Here is a 15,787-nt window from a genome sequence, read left to right as displayed (position 1 = left end):
AAGCATTTACTACTTTTCAGACATTCCAGACAAAGGTCACTTATAACAAAAAGTCAACTTTTTTTTAAAAAACAAGATACTGTCCATTTAAAAAGTAGGTCTTTTCTTTCAAGTGAACAGGACATTTTATGTATTAAACTTAACTTCTAGTCTGTCAAGACTGGTTTAAGATCCTTATGTAATGTGCATATATGCAGAAACAAATAAACTTGCTTTAAACATTATCTGCACAGAAATAAAATTAACTTCTCAAAACCTGATAGGATAGGTCTGGTTAGTACAAATCTATTGCAAAATAAAAGGATTCTGTGCATCAGTTCAACCAGGAGAAGCAGGAAAAGACTGTCCCAACCATGAGAGTTCAAGTTTACGTTGTGTTCTGAAAGCCTAGAGCTAAGGGACACCATGTTGCTCACAGTGTCCTGATATGCAGAACTGCTCAAGCTACGAAGTCAGGGCTTCCTCTGGAGCTAGAAGCACATTCTGGTTTCTATTTCGGAGATGTTTAGATTTCCTAAGAAGAGTCTATGGCTTCTGCGGCCTTTTTTCATTTCCAAGGAGACTCTTCATTCTGCCCAGACCCTGAGGAGTCTCCTACTGCACTTTCCATTACTTCTCACAGTTTGCTTTCCAGCTCTGCCAACCGTGTGTTCTGTTCACCTATGATCTGGGTCTGCTCTACTGTTCACCTAAAATCTGGGTCTGCTCTAGCAGTTTCTGGTCCTGGTCTTGAAGCTGTTTCTGCTGTTCTTGCTCTTTGGTGCGAAGCTCAGAAATTTCACGCCTGAGAACAGTCACCCCAGCACCATTTGTCTTAACCTGCTGCTGGAGTTTGGTAACCTCTTGTCTTGAAGGGTTTTGCTTGGAGAAGAGTTGCATTGTTGTCAGGGCTACAGAAGGTCCTGGAACTGGAGGAGAGCCCATGAGCCTTCCAGATACATCTGATCCTGGTAATTTCCTCTTTAGAACTGGAACAATCTTTTCATCAAAGTATTCTGTTGCCATGGAGGAAATATCCCTTATCTCTCTCTTTTTTTTTTTTTTAAACATCTTTATTGGAGCATAATTGCTTTACAATGGTATGTTAGTTTCAGTTTCACAACAAAATGAATCAGTTATATATATACATATGTTCCCATATCTCTTCCCGCTTGCGTCACCCTCCCTCCCACCCTCCCTATCCCACCCCTCCAGGCGGTCACACAGCACCGAGCTGATCTCCCTGTGCTATGCGGCTGCTTCCCACTAGCTATCTACCTTACGTTTGGTAGTGTATACATGTCCATGCCTCTTTATTGCTTTGTCACCGTTTACCCTTCCCCCTCCCCATAGCCTCAAGTCCATTCTCTAGTAAGTCTGTGTCTTTATTCCTGTTTCACCCCTAGGTTTTTCATGACATTTTTTTTTTCTTAAATTCCATATATATGTGTTAGCATACGGTATTTGTCTCTCTCTTTCTGACTTACTTCACTCTGTATGACAGACTCTAGGTCTATCCACCTCATTACAAATAGCTCAATTTCGTCTCTTTTTATGGCTGAGTAATATTCCATTGTATATATGTGCCACATCTTCTTTATCCATTCATCCGATGATGGACACTTAGGTTGTTTCCATCTCTGGGCTATTGTAAATAGAGCTGCAATGAACATTTTGGTACATGACTCTTTTTGAATTATGGTTTTCTCAGGGTATATGCCCAGTAGTGGGATTGCTGGGTCATATGGTAGTTCTATTTGTAGCTTTTTAAGGAACCTCCATACTGTTCTCCACAGTGGCTGTATCAATTTACATTCCCACCAACAGTGTAAGAGGGTTCCCTTTTCTCCACACCCTCTCCAGCATTTATTGTTTCTAGATTTTTTGATGATGGCCATTCTGACTGGTGTGAGATGATATCTCATTGTAGTTTTGATTTGCATTTCTCTAATGATTAGTGATGTTGAGCATTCTTTCATGTGTTTGTTGGCACTCTGTATATCTTCTTTGGAGAAATGTCTATTTAGGTCTTCTGCCCATTTTTGGATTGGGTTGTTTGTTCTTTTGTTATTAAGCTGCATGAGCTGCTTATAAATTTTGGAGATTAATCCTTTGTCAGTTGCTTCATTTGCAAATATTTTCTCCCATTCTGAGGGTTGTCTTTTGGTCTTCTTTATGGTTTCCTTTGCTGCGCAAAAGCTTTTAAGTTTCATTAGGTCCCATTTGTTTACTTTTGTTTTTATTTCCATTTCTCTAGGAGGTGGGTCAAAAAGGATCTTGCTGTGATTTATGTCATAGAGTGTTCTGCCTATGTTTTCCTCTAAGAGTTTGATAGTTTCTGGCCTTACATTTCGGTCTTTAATCCATTTTGAGCTTATTTTTGTGTATGGTGTTAGGGAGTGATCTAATCTCATACTTTTACATGTACCTGTCCAGTTTTCCCAGCACCACTTATTGAAGAGACTGTCCTTTCTCCACTGTACATTCCTGCCTCCTTTATCAAAGATAAGGTGACCATATGTGCATGGGTTTATCTCTGGGATTTCTGTTCCATTGATCTATCTTTCTGTTTTTGTGCCAGTAACATGCTGTCTTGATTACTGTAGCTTTGTAGTATAGTCTGAAGTCAGGGAGCGTGATTCCTCCAGCTCCATTTTTCTTTCTCAAGATTGCTTTGGCTATTCGGGGTCTTTTGTATTTCCATACAAATTGTGAAGTTTTTTGTTCTAGTTCTGTGAAAAATGCCAGTGGTAGTTTGATAGGGATTGTATTGAATCTGTAGATTGCTTTGGGTAGTAGAGTCATTTTCACAATGTTGATTCTTCCAATCCAAGAACATGGTATATCTCTCCATCTATTTGTATCATTTTTAATTTCTTTCATCAGTGTCTTATAATTTTCTGCATACAGGTCTTTTGTCTCCTTAGGTAGGTTTATTCCTAGGTATTTTATTCTTTTTGTTGCAATGGTAAATGGGAGTGTTTTCTTGATTTCACTTTCAGATTTTTCATCCTTAGTGTATAGGAATGCCAGAGATTTCTGTGCATTAATTTTGTATCCTGCTACTTTACCAAATTCATTGATTAGCTCTAGTAGTTTTCTGGTAGCATTTTTAGGGTTCTGTATGTATAGTATCATGTCATCTGCAAACAGTGACAGCTTTACTTCTTCTTTTCTGATTTGGATTCCTTTTATTTCCTTTTCTTCTCTGATTGCTGTGGCTAAAACTTCCAAAACTATGTTGAATAAGAGTGGTGAGAGTGGGCAACCTTGTCTTGTTCCTGATCTTAGTGGAAATGCTTTCACCATTGAGGACGATGTTGGCTGTGGGTTTGTCATATATGGCCTTTATTATGTTGAGGAAAGTTCCCTCTATGCCTACTTTCTGCAGGGTTTTTATCATAAATGGGTGTTGAATTTTGTCAAAAGCTTTCTCTGCATCTATTGAGATGATCATATGGTTTTTCTCCTTCAATTTGTTAATATGGTGTATCACGTTGATTGATTTGCGTATATTGAAGAATCCTTGCATTCCTGGAATATACCCCACTTGATCATGGTGTATGATCCGTTTAATGTGCTGTTGGATTCTGTTTGCTAGTATTTTGTTGAGGATCTTTGCATCTATGTTCATCAGTGATATTGGCCTGTAGTTTTCTTTCTTTGTGACATCCTTGTCTGGTTTTGGTATCAGGGTGATGGTGGCCTCGTAGAATGAGTTGGGGAGTGTTCCTCCCTCTGCTATATTTTGGAAGAGTCTGAGAAGGATAGGTGATAGCTCTTCTCTAAATGTTTGATAGAATTCGCCTGTGAAGCCATCTGGTCCTGGGCTTTTGCTTGTTGGAAGATTTTTAATCACAGTTTCAATTTCAGTGCTTGTGATTGGTCTGTTCATATTTTCTATTTCTTCCTGATTCAGTCTTGGCAGGTTGTGCCTTTCTAAGAATTTGTCCATTTCTTCCAGGTTGTCCATTTTATTGGCATAGAGTTGCTTGTAGTAATCTCTCATGATCTTTTGTATTTCTGCAGTGTCAGTCGTTACTTCTCCTTTTTCATTTCTAATTCTATTGATTTGAGTCTTCTCCCTTTTTTTCTTGATGAGTCTGGCTAATGGTTTATCAATTTTGTTTATCCTTTCAAAAAACCAGCTTTTAGTTTTATTGATCTTTGCTATCGTTTCCTTCATTTCTTTTTCATTTATTTCTGATCTGATATTTATGATTTCTTTCCTCCTGCTAACTTTGGGGTTTTTTTGTTCTTCTTTCTCTAATTGCTTTAGGTGCAAGGTTAGGTTGTTTATTCGAGATGTTTCCTGTTTCTTAAGGTAGGATTGTATTGCTATAAACTTCCCTCTTAGAACTGCTTTTGCTGCATCCCATAGATTTTGAGTCGTCGTGTCTCCATTGTCATTTGTTTCTAGGTATTTTTTGATTTCCCCTTTGATTTCTTCAGTGATCACTTCGTTATTAAGTAGTGTATTGTTTAGCCTCCATGTGTTTGTATTTTTTACAGATCTTCTCCTGTGATTGATATCGAGTCTCATAGCGTTGTGGTCGGAAAAGATACTTGATACAATTTCAAGTTTCTTAAATTTACCAAGGCTTGATTTGTGACCCAAGATATGATCTATCCTGGAGAATGTTCCATGACCACTTGAGAAAAATGTGTATTCTGTTGTTTTTGGATGGAATGTCCTATAAATATCAATTAACTCCATCTCATTTAATGTATCATTTAAAGCTTGTGTTTCCTTATTTATTTTCATTTTGGATGATCTGTCCATTGGTGAAAGTGGGGTGTTAAAGTCCCCTTCTATGAATGTGTTACTGTCGATTTCCCCTTTTATGGTTGTCAGTATTTGCCTTATGTATTGAGGTGCACCTATGTTGGGTGCATAAATATTTACAATTGTTATATCTTCCTCTTGGATCGATCCCTTGATCATTATGTAGTGTCCTTCTTTGTCTCTTCTAATAGTCTTTGTTTTAAAGTCTATTTTGTCTGATATGAGAATTGCTACTCCAGCTTTCTTTTGGTTTCCATTTGCATGAAATACCTTTTTCCATCCCCTTACTTTCAGTCTGTATGTGTCTCTAGGTCTGAAGTGGGTCTCTTGTAGACAGCAAATATATGGGTCTTGTTTTTGTATCCATTCAGCCAATCTGTGTCTTTTGGTGGGAGCATTTAGTCCATTTACATTTAAGGTAATTATCGATATGTGTGTTCCCATTCCCATTTTCTTAATTGTTTTGGGTTTGTTATTGTAGGTCTTTTCCTTCTTTTGTGTTTCTTGCCTAGAGAAGTTCCTTTAGCAGTTGTAGTAGAGCTGGTTTGGTGGTGCTGAACTCTCTCAGCTTTTGCTTGTCTGTAAAGGTTTTAATTTCTCCATCAAATCTGAATGAGATCCTTGCTGGGTAGAGTAATCTTGGTTGCAGGTTTTTCTCCTTCAACACTTTCAATATGTCCTGCCACTCCCTTCTGGCTTGCAGAGTTTCTGCTGAAAGATCAGCTGTTAACCTTATGGGGATTCCCTTGTGTGTTATTTGTTGTTTTTCCCTTGCTGCTTTTAATATGTTTTCTTTGTATTTAATTTTTGACAGTTTGATTAATATGTGTCTTGGCGTGTTTCTCCTTGGATTTATCCTGTATGGGACTCTCTGTGCTTCCTGGACTTGATTAACTATTTCCTTTCCCATATTAGGGAAGTTTTCAACTATAATCTCTTCAAATATTTTCTCAGTCCCTTTCTTTTTCTCTTCTTCTTCTGGAACCCCTATAATTCGAATGTTGGTACGTTTAATGTTGTCCCAGAGGTCTCTGAGACTGTCCTCAGTTCTTTTCATTCTTTTTTCTTTATTCTGCTCTGCAGTAGTTATTTCCACTATTTTATCTTCCAGGTCACTTATCCGTTCTTCTGCCTCAGTTATTCTGCTATTGATCCCATCTAGAGTACTTTTAATTTCATTTATTGTGTTGTTCATCATTGCTTGTTTCATCTTTAGTTCTTCTAGGTCCTTGTTAACTGATTCTTGCATTTTGTCCATTCTATTGTCCATTCTATCTCCAAGATTTCGGATCAACCTTACTATCATTATTCTGAATTCTTTTTCAGGTAGACTGCCTATTTCCTCTTCATTTGTTAGGTCTGATGGGTTTGTATCTTGCTCCTTCATCTGCGGTGTGTTTTTCTGTCTTTTCATTTTGCTTATCTTACTGTGTTTGGGGTCTCCTTTTTTGCAGGCTGAAGGTTCGTAGTTCCTGTTGTTTTTTGTGTCTGTCCCCAGTGGCTAAGGTTGGTTCAGTGGGTTGTGTAGGCTTCCTGGTGGAGGGTACTAGTGCCTGTGTTCTGGTGGATGAGGCTAGATCTTGTCTTTCTGGTGTGCAGGTCCACGTCTGGTGGTGTGTTTTGGGGTGTCTGTAGACTTATTATGATTTTGGGCCGCCTCTCTGCTAATGGGTGGGGTTGTGTTCCTGTCTTGCTAGTTGTTTGGCATAGGATGTCCAGCACTGTAGCTTGCTGGTCGTTGAGTGAAGCTGGGTGCTGGCGTTGAGATGGAGATCTCTCGGAAATTTTTGCTGTTTGATATTATGTGCAGCTGGGAGGTCTCTTGTGGATCAGTGTCCTGAAGTTGGCTCTCCCACCTCAGAGGCACAGCACTGACTCCTGGCTGCAGCCCCAAGAGCCTTTCATCCACAGGGCTCCTTAATTTGGGATGATTGGTTGTCTATTCAGGTATTCCACAGATGCAGGGTATATCAAGTTGATTGTGGAGCTTTAATCCGCTGCTTCTGAGGCTGCTGGGAGAGATTTCCCTTTCTCTTCTTTGTTCTCACAGCTCCCAGGGGCTCAGCTTTGGATTTAGCCCCGCCTGTGCGTGTAGGTCGCCGGAGGGCGTCTGTTCTTTGCTCAGACAGGACGGGGTTAAAGGAGCCGCTGATTCGGAGGCTCTGGCTCACTCAGGCCCGGGGGTAGGGAGGGGCACGGAGTGTGGGGCGGGCCTGCGGCGGCAGAGGCCGGCGAGACGTTGCAGCCTGAGGCGCGCCTGTGCGTTCTCCCGGGGGAGTTGTCCCTGGATCCCGGGACCCCGGCAGTGGCGGGCTGCACAGGCTCCCCGGAAGGGCGCGTGGCCAGTGACCTGTGTTCGCACACAGGCCTCCCGGTGGCGGCAGCAGCGGCCCTAGCCGCTCTGGGCGGCCCTAGCCACGTCCGTCTCTGGGCTCCGCACCCCTAGCCGCGGCCCGCGCCCGTCCCTGGAGCTCTCTCAAGCAGCGTTCTTAATCCCCTCTCCTCGTGCACCAGGAAACAAAGAGGGACGTAAAAGTCTCTTGCCTCTTCGGCAGTTCCAGACTTCTCCCCGGACTCTCTCCTGGCCAGCCGCGGTGCACCAACGCCCCGCAGGCTGTGTTCACGCCGCCAACCTCAGTCCTCTCCCGGCGCTCCGACAAAAGCCCCCTTATCTCTTGAAGTACTTCATGAGCTCGCTGAGGGGCTCTGGTAGAATGGACATATCTCAACACATGATAAATCTCATCAATCACCTTTCCTGGGATGAAGCAACAGAGATTGGAGTCCACATGCTTCATGAAAGTCACATTTAAGAGAGACAGCTTTGTTTCAACGGCAGCGAGGATGTCTGCATGAGGAGCTAATGAACGGTTTCTCCTTTCTGACTCTCTCCTTGGGAGTTGTGCTTTAACTTGTTTCTGACATGGATTATGGTACCTCTCCACTTTTAGAAATCTCTGATTCAACATTCTCTGGCAGACCAAGTCCATTCTTTTACAAACCAGGTGGAGCTGGCTAATTTCATCCTGGGACATAAAGCTGGGGATGTTTTCGATGGCTACGATGGACAGCGCCATGAGCATGCTGTTTTGAGGCAGCTGGTCCGGAGCCAGCGCCGAGGCTGGGGGCGCCTGGGACCCCGGCTGCAGGGACTGGGGCGGGCGGGGTCGGTGAGGGCAGTCGCTGGGTAGAGCCGATGGCGCAAGGGGAGCCGCAGTCGCCGTGGCCACCGCCTCCTTCCTCAGCCATCCGCTCCTCCTATGCCGCCGCCATCTTGGGGGTTTGATTCCTTCCTCTCTGTTTTTAAATAAGTTCATTTGTATCTTTTTTTTTTTAAGATTCCACATATAAGTGATATCATATATTTGTCTTTCCGTGTCTGACTTACTTCACTTAGTATGATCATCTCTAGGTCCATCCATGTTGCCGCAAATGGTGTTGTTTCATTCTTTTTTTATGGTGATTAGAGTTTTTATGAAAAATTTCAAACATATAGCAAAATTTTAAAAATTCAAACGCAAACACCATTTTTTCCTATTACACAGCAATATTGTTAGTTACAAATTAGCTGGGCTATTAGGACTGTCAGTTACCACGAAATTAAAAATGATTCTACATGTCAAACTCAAATAGAAAATGTCATGCAATATATAAATTACTAACAGGCCTCTGGTGCAGAGAATACATATATACTTATCACCGAGATTCACCATTAACATTTTAATATAGTTATTTAACCACATATCCATCCCTCTACCCACCCATTAATCTATCTTTTTATTTATTTATTTATTATTTTTATTATTATTTTTGCGGTATGCGGGCCTCTCACTGTTGTGGCCTCTCCCGTTGTGGAGCACAGGCTCTGGACGCGCAGGCTCAGGGGCCATGGCTCAAGGGCCCAGCCGCTCCGCGGCATGTGGGATCTTCCCAGACTGCTTCCCAGACCGGGGCACGAAGCCGTGTCCCCTGCATCGGCAGGCAGACTCTCAACCACTGCGCCACCAGGGAAGCTCTAACCCATCTTTTAAAAATTCATTTTAAAGTAAATTATAGACATCAGTACACTATTCCCTAAATACTTCAGTATGCATATAATTTAATAGAGTTCAAGAAAATGTTTATTTTTATAAAGCACTTCAAGAACAGTTCTTATTAAATTGATCGGGATTAGATTTTGTGTGCAATTTTTAGATAACTGGGGCTATGTCTACATTTAAATTCGCTGAATAAACATAGGGATGGTGAAGACTACTAGGTGTGGGGTGAAAAAATTAAATATTGGCTGAGAATTATTCCACAAGATCTACAGGGGAAAAATCGATCACATTTTTATTCTCTTTTATATGGATCTTCAGAGGCTAAGAAACAAGCCCGGGGCATACAAAATAGAGAAGGATTCTTTTTTTGTTTTGGCCCCTGAGTGTGTAGCCCCCAGGCCATCAGAGAACTCTGTCTGGTAGTTTCTGACTCATAAGAATGGACACTGAGGGGACTTACCTGGTGGTCCAGGGACTAAGACTCTCCATGCTCCCAATGCAGGGGGCACGGGTTCGATCCCTGGTGAGAGAACTAGATCCCACGTGCTGCAACTAAGAGCTTGCTTTGCTGCAACGAAGATCCCACATGCCGCAACTAAGAACTGGTACAACCAAATAAATAAGTAAATAAATAAATATATATAAAAAAAAGAAAGAATGGATACTGAAAGGTCTATGGATGTGTTTATTCTGCCACTGGCCAAGAGTGATGAGGCCCTGTGTACATGTTCTGCAGAAACAGCAGGTATGGCATATTACAGAGTCATTAGGAAGTGAAATGATGAATATTGTCTACCTGATACGTTGGCCTAAAATATCCTGAGCCTGAAGACACAATGACTCCTTAAAAAAGATCATGTTTTGTCCAAATACTCCAACCTAAACTTGTTCCTTATGTTTGAGCAACTCACGATCTAAATGAGTCTTTGTGGCTGTGCATTTTGAAAGATTCACCGTTCCCACCACCTCTGTCCCCACCTTGGTCATGGGTTGCATTCCCAGATCAGTTCAGTCACGAGTTCTCAGAGGTCTTACACCAAGACCCCTTCAAATACTGTGCCCATGATCTGGTTTTACTCATTCTACAAAATTTGCCAAATGTTTACTTTTATGCTGTTTGTTCTGATTATATTTTTAATACAAATGAGTTAAAAATATAATTGTCACTAAAATGTAAAAGTGAACCCAGGTGGTTTGGTCCTCCATGTATCAAAAAATAATGGCCTTGGGCTTCCATGGTGGTGCAGTGGTTGAGAGTCTGCCTGCCGATGCAGGGGACACGGGTTCGTGCCCCGGTCCGGGAAGATCCCACATGCCGCGGAGTGGCTGGGCCTGTGAGCCATGGCCGCTGAGCCTGCGCGTCCGGAGCCTGTGCTCCGCAACAGGAGAGGCCACAGCAGTGAGAGGCCCGTGTACCCCCCCCCCCACACACACACAAAGCCTAGGGGGCACCAATCTACCCAAGAGTGCCTCTGAATCTGTGTATAGAACATTCTCTCTGAGTGAAACAGGGAGCCATTGGAAGGATTTGAGCAGAGGTGACTTAGGTTTTCAAAGGATTTCCCTGGATATATGTTGAGATTTGACTTCAGGGAGAGAGGTTAAAAGGGACACCCATGAAGGTTGCAGTAATCCAGAAAGAAAGATGACAGAGGCTCAACCCAGGCTGTTTGCAGTAGGGCTGGAGAGAGGATCAGTTTCTGAATATGCAGCTTTAGAGGCAGAGCTGAGAGGATTTCCTGACAGTTTGGATTTGGGGTGGGCATATGGGGGAGGAGTTAATGAGGACTCCATGGTTTGGGGCTATGTTCCCAGGCTACAGGTGCATGAACTGGGAGAAATGAAGGAAGGGAGGAAGAGGAAAGGAAGGGAGAAAAAAAGGAAAGAGGCAAGATGGGAACTGTTCTAGGTGCTGAGTGTGTATAAGTGATGAAGACACAGTCTTAACAAATCCCAGTTACTTATTGAAATAAATGGACAAAGTTCAGAGAGGGAGCACAGAAGAGGGAGCGATTTGCCAGCAGGTTGGAGTCAGGGAGGTGACATTTGAGCTGGGTTTTGAAAGATGAATAAGAGACTGCCAGGTGTGTGTGTTTACGTGCATGTGTGTGCACGTGTGCACGTGTATTGGGGCTGAGGAATGGTGTGCAGATTTCTAGGAAGAGGGAAGGAGTAAGTGAATATTCTGAATCTGCAGATTGTAATTAAGTAATCTTTAGAAAGTTCTGTAGCCTAGCCAATGCATCCCACAATCCGTAAAGAAATAGCTTTATCTTTCTGAGGGCTGGATAGGTTAGTGTTGCTGCATTTAGTGGGTTTTTTTCAGTTTGTCTTAAAAAAATTTATTATAAACTATTTAAGATATTTAGAAAAGATACAAAGAACAGTTTAATGGCACTTAGTGATTTTAAGCTGAAGTCGTGGGGGCAAAAGGAAAACATTTAGCTCAAAGAGCATAGACAGCTAGTTTAAAAGAGCTTTTCTCATCTAGAAAAGCTAGATGCCACACTGCCACAAGCTTGCTGTCACACTTGGTGCCCCACTCCTTTGATTTAGGGAGTCTTCTCTCATTGCTGTAAAAGTCTGCTATAATCCAAAATCTCACTTTCGTCATAGCATGGTTATTTCCTAGGCTTAATGAAACAAATATGCAGTCACAGCCCCTTGATTGAAGCAAAGCACCTCTCCTGGAATAAAAAAAATGCTGAGGTTTGGTTCTGTAAATGAGAAAGGACTAAATTTAGGGGATTTTTTTCCATACATTATTGCTTGACAATGGTGATGGTAACCTCTTAAATATTATGGCTTTTTACAAAGTTCTTCCTTTCCCATTAGCTTATGCCGATCTCACCGTAGCTCTGCCAAGTGGTGATGGCAAGTGGTCTCTATTTTATGTTGAGAAGAACTGAGCCTTAGAGAGTTCAAAAGACTACAGGAAGCCATGAGACAAGAATATAGCAGGGGGCCTTCCCTGGTGGCGCAGTGGTTGGGAGTCCGCCTGCTGATGCAGGGGACACGGGTTAGTGCCCCGGTCTGGGGGGATCCCACATGAATTGAATCATTTAGAAGTTTGTTCAATCTTTTATATAATGATCAAAAAAGGAAAAGATCTATTAGTTGGCTTCAATGTACCCAACACTACAAACATTTCCCAGACAGAAGCTCCACCTTCTGCGTGTTCAGAGCCCGGTGAGGGAAATAAACAATCAAGCGGATGACAAGCAATATGGTTAATGGCATAGTTGAGGTATGAACCAGGCTTTATGGGAAACTACTTGAAAACTTCCCAACAACTGAGATTTTGTTCAGTTCCAAAATTTTAAACACCTTCCAAATTAATTGTGTGCTAGTTTTCTAATTAGGCCGTGATGGGAGTATCACGGCCAACAGCCCCATTTATTGCATTGTACAGAGCTCTGCTGAACTCCGGTATTGTAATCCTTAACCCTCCCTGGAGGAATGCTGCGTGATTCTGCATCTTATTATTTTTTTTCCAAGCCTGATGACACATTAATTGCCATTGAAGTGTTTGGCACATCCTCCCTCAAATAGTCTACAACGAAGTTTTATATGTATATCCAAGCTATCATAAGACTTGTGAATGGATACAGGAAGCAAATGTTAATGTTTATACAATAGGTTAAAGGCTAACCTTTAGTTTTATTTCAACTGTCAAACAGGCTGTGTGGATTCTACTGTGATGTGTACAGAAGAATCTGTTCATGTCCCCCAGTTGTTTGTCTTCTGGAGCTTCCTGTTGCCCAGATGTGATACACTGCAGGACTGTCTTGTGAGAAAGCCAAAAATACAGTGCTTAAAATAACCGTGCTTAAGTAACTGGAAAAAAAATTAAAAGGGAACATATCTCTGGACTTCAGAGGATAAAGTATATTAGAAATCAAAGTGAAAAAAAATGCGTTAACTTAACCTTGCACATTAGCATTGGGTCTTTCATCCAAATATTTTGAAGCTTTTGCTTACCTCTCAGTCATGTATATACAAACAAAACATTCTTTAATTGGTCTTCTCTTCCCTTTCCCCATGTAGTTGATAGTAGACACTTGATTTTCTCCACCTGGAGCTAGAAATGCTGTTGAAGGTAAATGGAGCAGATGTCTACCTGAGTGGGAACCATTGCATGCTGAATGTATAGAGGATGGGTTTTATTTTTATTTTTTTAACATCTTTATTGGAGTATAATAGCTTTACAATGGTGTGTTAGTTTCTGCTTTATAACAAAGTGTATCAGCTATACATATACATATACCACCATATTTCTTCCCTCTTGCGTCTCCCTCCCACCCCTTCCTATCCCACCCCTCTGGGTGGTCACAAAGCACTGAGCTGATCTCCCTGTGCTATGCGGCTGCTTCCCACTAGCTATCTATTTTACATTTCGTAGTGTATATATGTCCATGCCACTCTCTCACTTTGTCCCAGCATACCCTTCCCCCTCCCCATGTCCTTAAGTCCATTCTCTACGTCTGCGTCTCTATTCCTCTCCTGACCCTAGGTTCTTCAGAACCTGTTTTATTTTTAGATTCCATATATATGTGTTAGCGTATGATATTTATTTTTCCCTTTCTGACTTCACTCTGTATGACAGACTCTAGGTCCATCAACCTCGCTACAAATAACTCAATTTCGTTTCTTTTTATGGCTGAGTGATATTCCACTGTATATGTGTGTCACATCTTCTTTATCCATTCATCTGTCAATGGACACTTAGGTTGCTTCCACATACTGGCTATTGTAAATAGAGCTGCAATGAACATTGTGGTACATGACTCTTTTTGAATTATGGTTTTCTCAGGGTATATGCCCAGTAGTGGGATTGCTGGGTCATATGGTAGTTCTATGTTTAGTTTTTTAAGGAACCTCCATACTGTTCTCCATAGTGGCTGTAACAATTTACATTTCCACCAACAGTGCTAGAGGGTTCCCTTTTCTCCACACTCTCTCCAGCATTTATTGTTTGTAGATTTTTTGATGATGACCATTTTGACTGGTGTGAGGTGATACCTCATTGCAGTTTTGATTTGCATTTCTGTAATGATTAGTGATGTTGAGCATTCTTTAATGTGTTTGTTGGCAATCTGTATATTTTCTCTGGAGAAATGTCTATTTCAGTCTTCTGTCCATGTTTGGATTGGGTGGTTTGTTGTTGTTGTTGGTTATTTTTGGCGGTATGCAGGCCTCTCACTGTTGTGGCCTCTCCCGTTGCAGAGCACAGGCTCCGGTCGTGTAGGCTCAGTGGCCATGGCTCACTGGCCTAGCCGCTGTGGGGCATGAGGGATCTTCCCGGACCGGGGCACAAACCCGTGTCCCTTGCATCGGCAGGCAGACTCTCAACGACTGCGCCACCAGGGAAGCCTGGGTTGTTTGTTTTTTTTGATATTGAACTGCACGAGCTGCTTGTAAATTTTGGAAATTAATCCTTTGTCAGTTGCTTCATTTGAAATGTTTTCTCCCATTCTGAGGGTTGTCTTTTCATCTTGTTTATGGTTTCCTTTGCTGTGCAAAAGCTTTTAAGTTTCATTAGGTCCCATTTGTTTATTTTTGTTTTTGTTTCCATTTCTCTAAGAGGTGGGTCAAAAAGGATCTTGCTGTAATTTACGTCATGGAGTGTTCTGCCTATGTTTTCCTCAAAGAGTTTTATAGTGCCTGGCCTTACATTTAGGTCTTTAATCCATTTTGAGTTTATTTTTGTGTATGATGTTAGGGAGTGTTCTAATTTCATTCTTTTACATATAGCTGTCCAGTTTTACCAGCACCACTTACTGAAGAGGCTGTCTTTTCTCCATTGTATATTCTTGCCTCCTTTATCAAAAATAAAGTGACCATATGTGCATGGGTTTATCTCTGGACTTTCTATCAGGTTCCATTGATCTATATTTCTGTTTTTGTGCCAGTACCATACTGTCTTGATTACTGTAGATTTGTAGTATAGTCTGAAGTCCAGGAGCCTGATTGCTCCCACTCCAGTTTTCTTTCTCAAGATTGCTTTTGTGTTTCCATACAAATTGTGAAATTTTTTGTTGTAGTCTGTGAAAAATGCCACTGGTAGTTTGATAGGGATTGCATTGAATCTGTAGATTGCTTTGGGTAGTATAGTCATTTTCACAATGTTGATTCTTCCAATCCAAGAACATGGTTTATCTCTCCCTCTGTTTGTATCATTCTTAATTTCTTTTATCAGTGTCATAGTTTTCTTCATACAGGTCTTTTGTCTCCTTAGGTAGGTTTATTGCTAGTTATTTTATCCTTTTTGTTACAATGGTAAATGGGAGTGTTTCCTTAATTTCTCTTTCAGATTTTTCATCATTAGTGTATAGGAATAAATGAGATTTCTGTGCATTAATTTGTATCTTGCTACTTTACCAAATTCATTGATTAGATCTAGTAGTGTTCTGGTAGCATCTTTAGGATTCTCTATGTATAGTACCATGTCATCTGCAAACAGTAGTGGTTTTACTTCTTTTCTGATTTGGATTTCTTTTCCTTCTCTGATTGCTGTGGCTAAAACTTCGAAGACTATGTTGAATAATAATGGTGAGAGTGCACAAGCTTGTCTTGTTCCTAATCTTAGAGGAAATGGTTTCAGTTTTTTACCATTGAGAATGATGTTGGCTGTGGGTGTGCCATATATGGTCTTTATTATGTTGAGGTAAGTTCCCTCTATGCCTACTTTCTGAAGGGTTTTTATTTTTACCATAAATGGGTGTTGAATTTTGTCAATAGCTTTTTCTGCATCTATTGAGATTATCATATTGTTTTTCTCCTTCAATTTGGTAAAAAGGTGTATCACATTGATTCATTTGCATATATTGAAGAACCTTGGCATTCTTGGGATAAACCCCATGTGATCATGGTGTATGATGTTTTAATGTGCTGTTGTATTCTGTTTGCTAGTATTTTGTTGAGGATTTTTGCATGTATATTCCTCAGTGATATTGGCCTGTAGTATACTTTCTTTGTGATA

At 41.2% G+C, this 15,787-nt stretch overlaps 1 pseudogene; it reads right to left on the bottom strand.

The window, feature by feature from the left end:
* Positions 1-444: 444 nt before the first annotated feature.
* LOC115863516 (F-box only protein 28 pseudogene) lies at positions 445-8,038 on the bottom strand (annotated as a pseudogene).
* Between the last annotated feature and the right edge of the window lie 7,749 nt (positions 8,039-15,787).

This window comes from Globicephala melas, chromosome 4, assembly GCF_963455315.2.
Source record: "Globicephala melas chromosome 4, mGloMel1.2, whole genome shotgun sequence".
Lineage (NCBI taxonomy): Eukaryota > Metazoa > Chordata > Mammalia > Artiodactyla > Delphinidae > Globicephala > Globicephala melas.
Note: the sequence above shows the minus strand (reverse complement) of the source record. Positions and strands in the feature narration are given on the sequence as shown.